Source organism: Empidonax traillii, unplaced genomic scaffold (assembly GCF_003031625.1).
Source record: "Empidonax traillii isolate 1590-97213 ecotype Southwest subspecies unplaced genomic scaffold, ASM303162v1 scaffold1026:size206375, whole genome shotgun sequence".
In the NCBI taxonomy this organism is placed as follows: domain Eukaryota; kingdom Metazoa; phylum Chordata; class Aves; order Passeriformes; family Tyrannidae; genus Empidonax; species Empidonax traillii.
The window spans coordinates 167,513-179,237 of record NW_020956219.1 but is presented as its reverse complement, the minus strand read 5'-3'; positions in this window follow the sequence as shown (position 1 = coordinate 179,237).

Sequence of the window (11,725 nt, the reverse complement as noted above, 5' to 3'; positions counted from 1 at the left end):
ATTTTGATACAGTGGATTTTTAAGGTACTGGGTAACCAAAATAGCCATGATTTTGTTGGAGGAAGAAAATGCTTCTGTTTGTCCTTCTTTCCAGTTATGTCTGAAATGTAATAAGAAAAGGGTCTCTTACAAAATTTCAAGACCCTCTGCCATATAAAGAAATTCTTCCCTGTGAGGGTGGTGAGGCCCTGGCACAGGTTGCCCTGAGAAGCTGTGGCTGCCCCATCCCTGGAAGTGTCCAAGGCCAGGTTGGATGCAGCTTGGAGCAACCTGGGATAGCGGAAGGTGTCCCTGCCCATGGCAGGGGGTTAGAACTGGATGAGCTTTAAGATTCCTTTCAACCCACACCATTCTTTGATTCTGTGATCAAGACATGTTATGAAAACTTCTCTATGCCTGCTGTAAGCAAAGACCCAGCTGGCATAGTAATAAAACCACTGCTGACTCTTCTCCCCTACTGCCAAATTTGCTTGACCACATGGAGAAGAACAATGTGAGAGAAAGAACCAGCTGGTTGGTCAAAAAAGATTTTGTTCAACCCCCCCACTGATACCGAGTTTCACAGGTACTGAGCAGGACTGGCCTAAGGCCAAAAATAAACTTTTTATTTGGCTCTCTCAGCAAAGGAGAATCTACTCCTCCAACACAGAACTTCAGCAAACTTTCCCTGGAGCTAATTTCATTCAGCTCAGGACTGGTAAAAGGGATTCTAGATGATGGTATTACTCGGGTCCCTCATGTTGGTTTTCTCTCCTATCAGCAGCTAAAGAGTCAATTGGCCATATATCAGAAAGTTTTAAAAAATGTTTTTATGTATTTAATGTTTACTATATGCACTGGGAGGAAAAAAATAATTCCAGCTCTATTTCTTCTCTGCAGATTTTTCTGTAACCACATGAATAAACACATGCCCATGTGCCTTCTTTAAGCAAAGGATAGAACAGGAACCATCTTTAAAGAGTCCCATAACTGGACTGGACTCTCCTAGTAAAAAAAAACAAAAACAAACAAACAAACAAATATATATATAGAAGAGTCTTTTATTCAAAATATGTGTTTCCAGAAATCTGAGGGCATTTCACATCTAAATGACAACAATCAGCTTCAGGAGGTAATTCTTTTCCCCTATCAGAAAAAAAACCAACAAAGTACACCACAAAATTCTGAAAAATGAAAACCAAAATTGTAATTTTATTTTTCATGCAGAAAATGTCATTTCTTCCTACATTGCTTCCCTCCTATCTTCGATTTCTCATCCTCTATACTATACCTCTTCTTTTGCATTCTGTGACAGTAAGTAAAACAGTGTTTGTGAAATCTTCTTTTCTAATTTCACTTTTCTTTCTAAACGTGACTCTCGATAAAACAAAACCCCCAAAAAACTGATTAACTATTCTAAAGCCATTTGATCACACGCCAAAGCCCAAGTGATGCATGAAGAACAATTTTCAAGTTTTATATTTTAAAAACAATTGAATATTTCTAATCCTAGGTGTCCCGATCCCATGTGTTAGTTTCCGAATGAAGTAAATAACCTTCTTCTGCATTTGCATTTTAATTTACTTTTAACATTTTGCAATATAGATTTTCATACAGAGAACACTTCTCTTTCTTTATAAACAGATGCCACTCTAGCTGTCATTTCAAAGGATGTGTGACTGAATTTCTGAAAGTCTGAGACATGTTAAAAGTGACATGAAGTAAAGCAATGATTCGACTATTGTTTCAAGTGTTCTTTTCTAAAATTTAAATGCAAAAAAAAAATCCCTGAAGATATTAGTAATACTAATAATGGTATTTCTATAATGCTTTAGATTTCTAGAGTTCCTAAGTAACCAATAATTAATTCAAGTTATACACCCAACTTTTAGCTGCTAATATTCACCTTGCAAAAATAAATTGATTTGTTTGTGTTTGTGTGTGTTCTTGAGGGCTACACACACATAGAGTCATTTGTCAGTCTCTAATAAGAAACAGAAGTGACATCTGTCATGCATTCCAGTAAACACATTAAGCAAACACAATAGGACCCCAAAATGTTTACTCAAGTACTCTAATTAATTGTGACTTGCTGGAACAGAGTTTTCTATGAATTAAACACAAAGATCCATGCTCTCTCCTCCCCCTTGCTGTAGCTTTTTGTGCAGTGGGAAAAGATTTAAACTAAAGACTTCCCTTCTGGCTCTGCCAAGGTGCATTTTTCCCTCATAGACTTGACTTGCAGTAGAAGTTGATGTGAGAGTTTGTCACGGCTGTTTTGACAGTCCGGTCATCCTAATCCAGGGATCTGGTCCCTGTGGTTTGTCAATTATCCTACTAACCCTACAGCGAGAGGAACACTCAAGGCACTGAACTGTCATCCAGTAACCAAGAAATAATGTCAGCAGCCAGTGAGTGGGGATTGCGAGAGACGGGGATGCTTTTGACAACAGCGAAGTGTGGATCATTTCAGCATTTATTTTATTTATAGGTATTCGTAACAAATTAATTACATCTCACTGCAAGGCTTCACTAAAAGTTGCCTGATCCAGACCCTCCTGAACAGCCAGGATGATGTGCAGAACTGAGTGCAGGGATCGCAGTGAGGCAGATCCAGGCGTGGAGGTTCGATTCCCAGTTCCATTCACTCCCCTCCTGTGACCTTGAGCTTGTTACTTGACTTGGATATGTTTCAATATCCCCCCGGATAAACTGAGGATAAAAGCATGCACTCTTAAGAGCAGGCAGAGCCTTAATCAATTAATGCCTGTAAAGGACATTAAGATCATTTAGCAAAAGGTAGAATTAAAGTGCAAATTATGCTAAGGTCCTACTGGAATGAAAGGCAAGTGTGTTTAAAAGGGGATTTAGATGCAGAAGGTTAGACGGCAAAGAAAATCTAGGTGGAGGATCACAAGAGGCTTGATTCTGATCCAGAGTGTAACAGGATAATTTGGCTTAACTCCCCACTTAATACTAACAAAGTAGGCTCTGCCCTGGATTCTCACTTGGTGTAAAGTTACACTGATCTAAGATTGCACTGACTAAACCAACTCAGAGTCCAAATTTTTGACTCTGCAAGTCCTCATAATTAGATCTATAATCTCTTTTTTTCCCCCCATCTTTTCAAGTCTGTTTTTTCCTATTGTTTCTAAGCCACAGGTTATTCTAACCTTGTTGAAGAGAGAAAATATGTCTGAAGAAATAACGTAACAGAGACAAATTCAATCTCTGGAGTTATCCTGTTTCCGAGTAAGCCACAGCACAAACAGCAAGACCAGATGATGGAATGGGTACCAATAATAGCTTCTTACACCTTTACTTCTAAGTTTAGATGTGGTGCAGGCCCAGCAGTAACTGATTCAAATGTTTTACCACCTGAGAGTTCTTCAGGAAAGCAGAGGGTGTGAGATGGTGAATTTCTTTGGCAGACACTGATCACCATTGCAGTAACTTATTTTAAACTGAAATATTGCTTTCTGGTTTCCAGCAAAACAGTGTGGGAATCACAGAATGGTTTGGGTTGGAAGGGACCTTAAAGCTCATTTAGTTCCAACCCTTCCAGCTCCCCTTGCCGTGGGTAGGGACACCTTCTACTAGACCAGGTTGCTTCAAGCCCCATCGAACCTGACCTTGAACAATTCCAGGGATGGGGCAGCCACAGCTTTTCTGGGCAACCTGTACCAGGGCCTCACCACCCTCACAGGGAAGAATTTCTTTCTAATATCCAATCTAACCCTGATCTCTTTCAATTTAAAGCAATTGCCCCTTCCTCTATCATGGCCCTTGTAAAAGGTCCCCCTCCAGGCAAGAGAGTATTGGGGTGAATACTGACAAAACACAGCTGATATGAAATTTAATGTTTTAAGGGACTGTTTTAAGACTGTTTCTAGTAGACTGAAGAACTTATATCTCCAGTTTGTGGTGGAATTTTATGGTGATCCTCTGAAGGAAAAGTTCTTCCAGTTTCAGATGTTGTTTCAAAACCAGATGTGCAACCACTAGAATAACTGAATGTAGGTCATGCTGTTCACCAAATAATTTTGCCTCCTATATCTGCCTTGCTGAGTGAAATATGCACATGCACTGCTGATATTTCAGGAAGTCTGGGTAAACAGAGATGCCTTAAAATGTCTGTTTAAAATCACCACCTTCATTCTCACTTATATTAGTTGGGAATTAAAATGTGGAGACCAGGATTTTTCAGGATCACGTCTGATATTAGACTCTAGTTATTTCCATTGCAACATTGTCAGCAAATCTGGAAAACAGCTGGAAGCCAGTCCAGGAAAATATTGTATTTTAGTAATGTGTTGCTATGTAAATATCACCTCATTGTGCAAAATTTAAACCATCTTCTTCCTGAAAATCTTAAAAGTATTTGCCCTGCACAGGAAAAAAACCCAGACTGTTGGAATAGCCCAAATGAGAAACAACTGATCCAACTGAAACCAGCTGGCTCTTGTCTGCCTAATGAGAAGGTAGTTTAGGGTAACTTCCTAGATATAGAAACATTATATTGCCATCAAACACTACAAAAGTTTGTGCTGGGGGTGGATATTTGGAAAGCTTAAGACAAAAATCATGCTCTGATGCATAAACACACATTGCATAAGGAAATAACAGCTCCTGAGAGCCGAAGGCATGAATGAGTTGATATGCCTTCCCAAATGAAGGCCACTAATTTTTTTTTCTCCATGTATCCTACCATATTATGATTTAAATATGCTCCCTCTTGCTGTTGAAATGTCAGCCAAGAAAACTTTATTTTTGACTAGTTGATGTACTTGCCTTCTTGTAAATGTGGATCCCACAGACACTACCTAACCTCATGGGAGTAATTTCGATAAGTGCCCTGTGCAAACATAATGCAGCAGAATCACGATACACTTATTTATACCAGGGACCTGGGGAGCAACACTATCACAAAGTCATGGAGTCATCTAGGTTGGAAAAGATCTCTCAGATTATTGAGGCCAACTCTTAACCTAACACTGCAAAGTCCACCCCTAAACCGTATCCTCAAGTGCCATATCCACATGTTCCTTGAACATCTCCAGGGATGGTGATTCCACCACTACCCTGAGCAGCCTGTTCTAATGCCTGACTAACCTTTCAGTAAAGAAATTGCTCCTAATATCCAATATAAACTTCCCCTGCTGCAATTTGAGGCTGTTCCCTCTCATCCTATGGTTTGTTACATGGGAAAAGAGACCGACCCCCACCTGGCTCCACCCTCCTGTCAGGGAGCTGTAGAGAGTGACAAGGTCTCCCCAAGCCTCCTTCTCTCCAGGCTGAGCCCCCCCCGGTCCCTCAGCTGCTCCTCATCAGACTTGTGCTCTAGAGTCTTCCCACTTCCATTGCCCTTCTCTGAACATGCTCGATCCCAGGTTCCAGGTCAGTCTCTTCATCCCACCCTCAGTGGGAAAGGGCACACATTTTTCTGGTAAGTTGTTCTGGTTTTGTTTTTGTTTTTTTAAGATGGGCGTTCTGATAATATGAACATGTGTGGAAGTATCCAGACATGTTAGAGCTCGTGCCTGGGAGCTGGATTTTTCAGTTGCTGCATAGTGAGGTGCTCGAGAGAATATGGTAAACACAGTCCATCCCCTGACTCTCCCCACACAGATGAGTCTGAATGTCATACCTAGGAAAGCTGGCTCCATAAACAGTGGATACTTTAAAAACTATCTATGGTAAAGTTAGATTATCAATGAGAAACTTTAAACCTCTAAGACTGCTACTTGACAATTTGTCACTCAACTTCAGCAAAACTATAGGGGAAAAGCACAATGAATTAATGAATAGCAACAAATCCCCATGACAACATGTTACTTCATTAAAATTTTATCAGCATTCTTCCTAGGGAAAGCATGCCTTCTGTTCTACGCTGAGCTTCTTCTACAGTGTTTTACAGACAATTCACAGCATTCTGGCGCTTCAAAATTAGTTCCTGTGGAGAGTGAGCTACACACAGACTCTAGATTGTGTCACACAGCGATCTCCTGGGTGCCATGATGAAGTTTTGCCTACATTTTTTGTGTGTATCTTATGCCTTAAACATTAATCAAGCATTTCCCAATTGCTTTCTTTGAGAATAGGTTAATTAGCTGCAAATGCATCTCTGTGTTAATTTTCAGCAAATGCATTAAACTGCATTTCATAAATATTTTCCTAGCAAGCAAAGGGAAGCTTTGAAAGGAAAATGTTTTCATTGCTTTTGCTGGGAGTCTATCTTACTCCTTTTTTTTTTCCTTTTTTTGTTTCTTTTTTTTTGTGTGTGTGGAGATCCATAAAACATACCTATTGGTGTTCAGTGTATTTCTCAGTCTGAAAGTAAGTAAAGAAAAGAATAATAATAATAAAAATGGTTGCTAGATGCTGTAAGCTTGCCAATATAATCTTAGGATTTGATAAAAAGAATTCCTCTGCTCAGAAACACTGAATATATTTACTTGGAAATTAAAAGTCTTTTAAAGAATAGAAAAAGCCATATAGATCATGAAAAAGGGACTGAAAATACTCTTAAAAATAAATAATAGCTAATAGGGATATCAGTAATTTCTCCTGGTTATATTTAAACCATTTCCCTCAGACTATTGCAATCCATTTACATACTGCATGTATTTGGCTCTAGAAACACCTAACACGAAAATATCTGTTCCCAAAAAATTTTTTAGCCAAACAGATTTGGGATTCAAAGGCTTCAGGGAAGGAAATTCATCCCTAGTTTTTCACTCCTGAACTAAGGTGTTCAACACAGGGATTAGGGTGTTGAAGTGAGCTGCTAAACTCCTGTTTTGTTTCTTTTTCCATCAGTTAGGCAGGAGGAGGCAGAATTATGCTTTAAGATTTCTGTGTCAGATGGAAAATATTAGGGGGAAAAAAAAAGTTTCTTTAGCATTAGATAGTTATTTTCTACAAACTACAAACATTGCAAAAAGAAGACACCCCAGCCTCCTGCTTCCAGCCAAATGCCTGAACTGCACATTGTCTCCTTATGGGCCCGTGGATCTTTCCAGTCTTGAGCAGGTGTGTATGGAATATTACAGAATGAGAGAATTCTGTTTGGGTGTTGAAACTGTTGTCATACCCACCCCACAGCCCAGGAAACACTACAAACAAGATCCACCAGCACAGGCTGCCCAGAGAAGCTGTGGCTGCTGCATCCTTGGAAGTGTTCAAGGCCAGGCTGGATGGGGATTGAAGCAACCTGGTCTAGTGGAAGGTGTCCCTGCCCATGGCAGGGTGGTTGAAATAAGATGATCTTTAAGGTCCCTTCCAACCCTAAACATTCAGTGTTTCTTTGATTCTATGATTCTTCTACCTTCTACATGACTGATCTAACCACTGGCCTGTTATGCCAAACATTCTTACCCCGTAATTTTTTTTTTTTTTTAAGTTGAATTCATTGGAATCTTAGTAAGAGGCTTGATTCTGAGCAAGCTCACCAATGTAAATCTCTCAGGTGACTAAGTGGAGTGAGTATCTTCACCTTGAACACGAGCCTTCCTTTGAAAATGAGTCTAGGTGAGCAGGACCAGTTCAGCAAAGCCAAGGCCCTAGCGGGCATTTCCCACAGAAACACCTGATTATACAGTGAAACTTATTTCGTGAAATGTAAGTGCCAATAGAACCTTTCCTGAGGTCACACGTCTAAAGAAAGGCCTTAATTTCATTTCAGTGACACATAAGAGCCCATGACATGCTCCAGATAACATAAAAACCAGGTAATAGATGTCACAATGGTTAGTAAGTGTCCGCATCTCGGTGGGGGACACTAGTGTTCGCTGCAGAATTGTTTCTCCCCAACCACTGTTTACCTTTTTGTGTGTGTGTTTAGATTTTTTTACCAGCCACCTGCAATCTAGCTAAACCAATGTATTTATAGAGTGATCATCTTCCTATGCAGAGTATTTAGTAAGAGAAATATAGTGCGATCCTGCTTCTTTCATTGACGTCTGTGAGCTCTGGGAAAGGTTCTGTAGAAGTCTGTTATAAGATCTTGGTAGATGAACATGGAAAGAAGCATTGACTCAGTAAATAAAGGAAACTGAGATATGTCTTCTCTGAAGTATAGCTTGAATAGTAGTGTTTCCTCAACCGTACTGCCGCACAGTTTTAGTTTATTACATTTCATGAGATCTCACCCCATGACTCATTTTAAATTAAGAAATCCAGGCCCAGCGTTTCACAGACCCCTTTATAACTCTTCTAATCTTAACAAATGAAACACAGGACACCACCACACTACTGCCCAAAGAGATCTCCTTGTCCTTTTCCTGCAATTCTTTCTCCTTCTCCGCTGTTCTCATTTCCCTTTCCACTCAAGAAAGGGTGGGCATTAGACACCTTAGGATGTCTGGTAGTTGTACGCTCTTATGACACAATCAAGAAGTTCTAAAGCTCCAATATCTACTTGTTACTTCCCAGACTTGTTTACTGGAACCCCCATGTTTATTTTGTCACAGTTGGATAAAGACCCAAGTACCTCATCATTACGGTGTTTGGCAGCCTGTGGACAATACAATGGTCATCTGCAAATGTGTCTTTCCATGCTGCTTATCAAACAGGTTGACCTTAGGCAAATGTTTATCAAAACCTCTCCACTTCACCAGTAGCTCCCATTCTTTTCAGCTTCAGCAGTCCCGGTACAGACACATCATCCCTTTTTCTGCAATACTTGGACCAAGTCTAAGAATGTAAAAGGTAGCTGCTGCTACCACACAGCAGCAATTTTCAGAAATACAGGCAATGCCAGGTTGCAGCCAGGAGGAAGTTGGATATGATGCCCTTGATGCACATGGATTTAATGATACTTCAGGGCTGAGCAAGCTGTGGCATGAGTGCCAAAGACTGTGGTAAGCAGATTTCCAGTGGCATGCAGCAGTGTCAGGAGCTGGGAGCTGTGGTACTCGGGGACACACCTCAGTGGGAGGCAGGTGATATCAGGCTGCCAAGCTCCCTTGTTACCTTGCTGTCATGCAGACAACAAGAAACAGGACAAGAGAACTGGCAGCCAATCTCCTGTTGAAAGGCAGGATCTCGTGGTGTGTATCTTTTGACAGAAATATCTTCAAATTTGGGTAAAAAGTCCGGTCATGGATACAACCTCTGCAAGACTGCCAGACTTCTAAATACAACAGATTTCTCTAGACACTGTAGATCTAAAACCAAGCCCATGTTTGTGTGAAATATCTAGCAAAGTTTGGCCAGACAATAGGACTAAATCATCAGTCTGAAATTATAGCTATAATTACCCATAACCAAAGCCAAACAGTGTGTTATTCTTGGAGAAAGCAGAGGGAGAGCTATTTCCTTTCTTCTCCTCCTTTCTTTTTCCACTTCTGAAGACATCAGTAACTTGTGAATTAAAAATCAAGGGGAGGTGGCTTTGAGCAGGATTCAGATAAAGCCGTTGTGGGGAGCATGTGGTGCTATTTAAGTTCCCTCTGAACTCTGCCTGCCTGTCTCTGTCCTGTAGTCTTTTTGAGGCAGCTTTTGTTAAAGGCAAGTCATGCCAATCAATCCTGGCAGGTGGTCTTTTTAGTTCCAGGTGTTGACAACAGGTATTTACTTTGGTCTCCTATACCCTGTATCACAAAGGGAGGTGGTGAATTCAGCATTCATTGGCAGAAAGATGATAGATGACATTTGCTGGCTCAACATTCTTCATGTGACCACCTCCAACAGCTGTTATTCCAGTTCATGTGCTTATTGCTAAGGAGTGACTACAGATTAAGGACTTGGAAATCCACTGTCCTGTTCAGAGTGGTCTGCCCACCAACGCCCACACCTCAAGGAAACACTGGATTCCCTGGTTCTTTGTGTTTTGCTGTAAGGAAGCTTTTCATTCAACCTCTTTTAATTTACCCCTGAGTTTTAATGATTTGCACTCTATTTTCATCTTAGTCATTTTTATAGAAATCTGATGGTGAATTAGAAACAGCTGCATCCCTTGCAGACATTTCCTAAAAACTACAAGATGCTTAGGAAGAATCTCTTTGCCAGTGTCTGGGAAAGGGCCACTGGGGATAGATATATACTTGTGTACCTTTATTAAAATAAATTAATTATATCTGAGAGCATGAAATTATCTCAGTGCCTGATCTTTTTTTTATTTTTCTGTTTGCCTTTCATATGCTGTGTCCTGTATATGCCACATCGATTCTAATGGAATAGAACAGTTCACTTGGAAGGGGCCTAAAATGATAATTCAGTCCACCTAGATGAGCTGATGTTCAAAAAAGGCTTGAACCTGAGCTGGATGATTTCCCCTTATAATTTCATTAGCAAAATGACCCGTTTGGGATCTTTTCCCTGCAGGCTGTGTGAGGCATTACATTTTAAACAAACTTCATTAAGAATTTTGTCGTCTTTAAGCACTAGCCCAAATAACACTATTTTTTGTCGTTGTTTTTTACCTCTTTTACAGTATGGTTAACGTTCCTGTATCGACTATCCAGAGAGGGGAAGAACTCATTGAAATAGCTGCAAACACACTGAAAGGCTTCCTCTAAAATGGAAAAGTGTTTTGACTTTTTGCATTTTATTCTCAAAGAGAGGTCTTTTATCGACGCCAGCTCAGCACCTTGGAGAGAAAAAGGATATCTTGAAAAAGGCTTTAAAACCCTGAGGTTGGCTGAAGGTTTTTTTTTCTTTTCCCTAGACTTTGTAAACACTTTTCTCTGTAAAAGTAATGCACATAATTGTGGGATCTTCCATCTTTTTATAAGCAATATGGTCTAAGTATTACAAATCTAAGGAAAAAAAAAAAAGCTTTCTGTTTGTGTCTTTTTTCTTTCTTTTCCTCTGTTTTTTGGATGGAAGTTACCCAGTTAGGGAATAAATGCAGAACACAAAGATGTCATTTTCTTTCTTAAGCAAGGTCAGTATCCTGACAATAAGGGCACTTTAAAAGCTTTCTATTGTACATGTGTTCATGGGGGAGAAGGAGCTGATCAATGTCCTTTCACGTTTGCAGGTTTCTTTTTAGGACCTTTCCTTGGGTTCTTTTTTTTTTTTTTTTTTCTTTTTTCCCTTTGTTAAAAGTGAGCTAAACATTTTATTTCCTAAGGAGGAAATAAAACATCAGTAACGTTGCCATATTTTAGCAAGCAAAATGATTCTGGTCCAGCTCTGGATTCAGGTTTTTTGTCTCTTACTTTCCATAGGTAAGAAATATTTCAGCAATATTGTAATTAAAAAAAAAAAATCTGGTTACTTGTTTTAAAGGCACAGATAAGCCCCCCTGATCTGCAAACTATGAGGCAAGACTGCAGTTTTATTAAAGTAGAGAAGCCATAATATGGCACTTTCAGTCAGTTACCAGTTTAAAACTTCTCTTGGTAAAAAAGCAACAGAAAAATACTCCTAAGTAGTATTTTATGGTATTGATTACATAAATACTATTGTTTAAAGGACCCCCTTTGCTTAGGAGCAGTCACATTACTATTATCAAAATATGCTAAACTGACTCAAAAGGTAACGATTGAGAAAATAATATGACCAATGCACAGAGAATAATAATAATACTGCAGATGTTGGTGATGATCTTTCCTTAGAAAAGGGAAGCTTCCTGCACTGTTTGGATATGCAGAACTGTGAAATACTTTATATGATTAGGTGTGAAATTTTTGGAAGTGCCACACTTAGAAGAAAAAATGTCAGTTGTTTCTAAATAAACTTTTGCTCTTAATTCTGCTTGAAAACCCTCCAGCCCAGCAAACCAGTAATGGTTGAATGT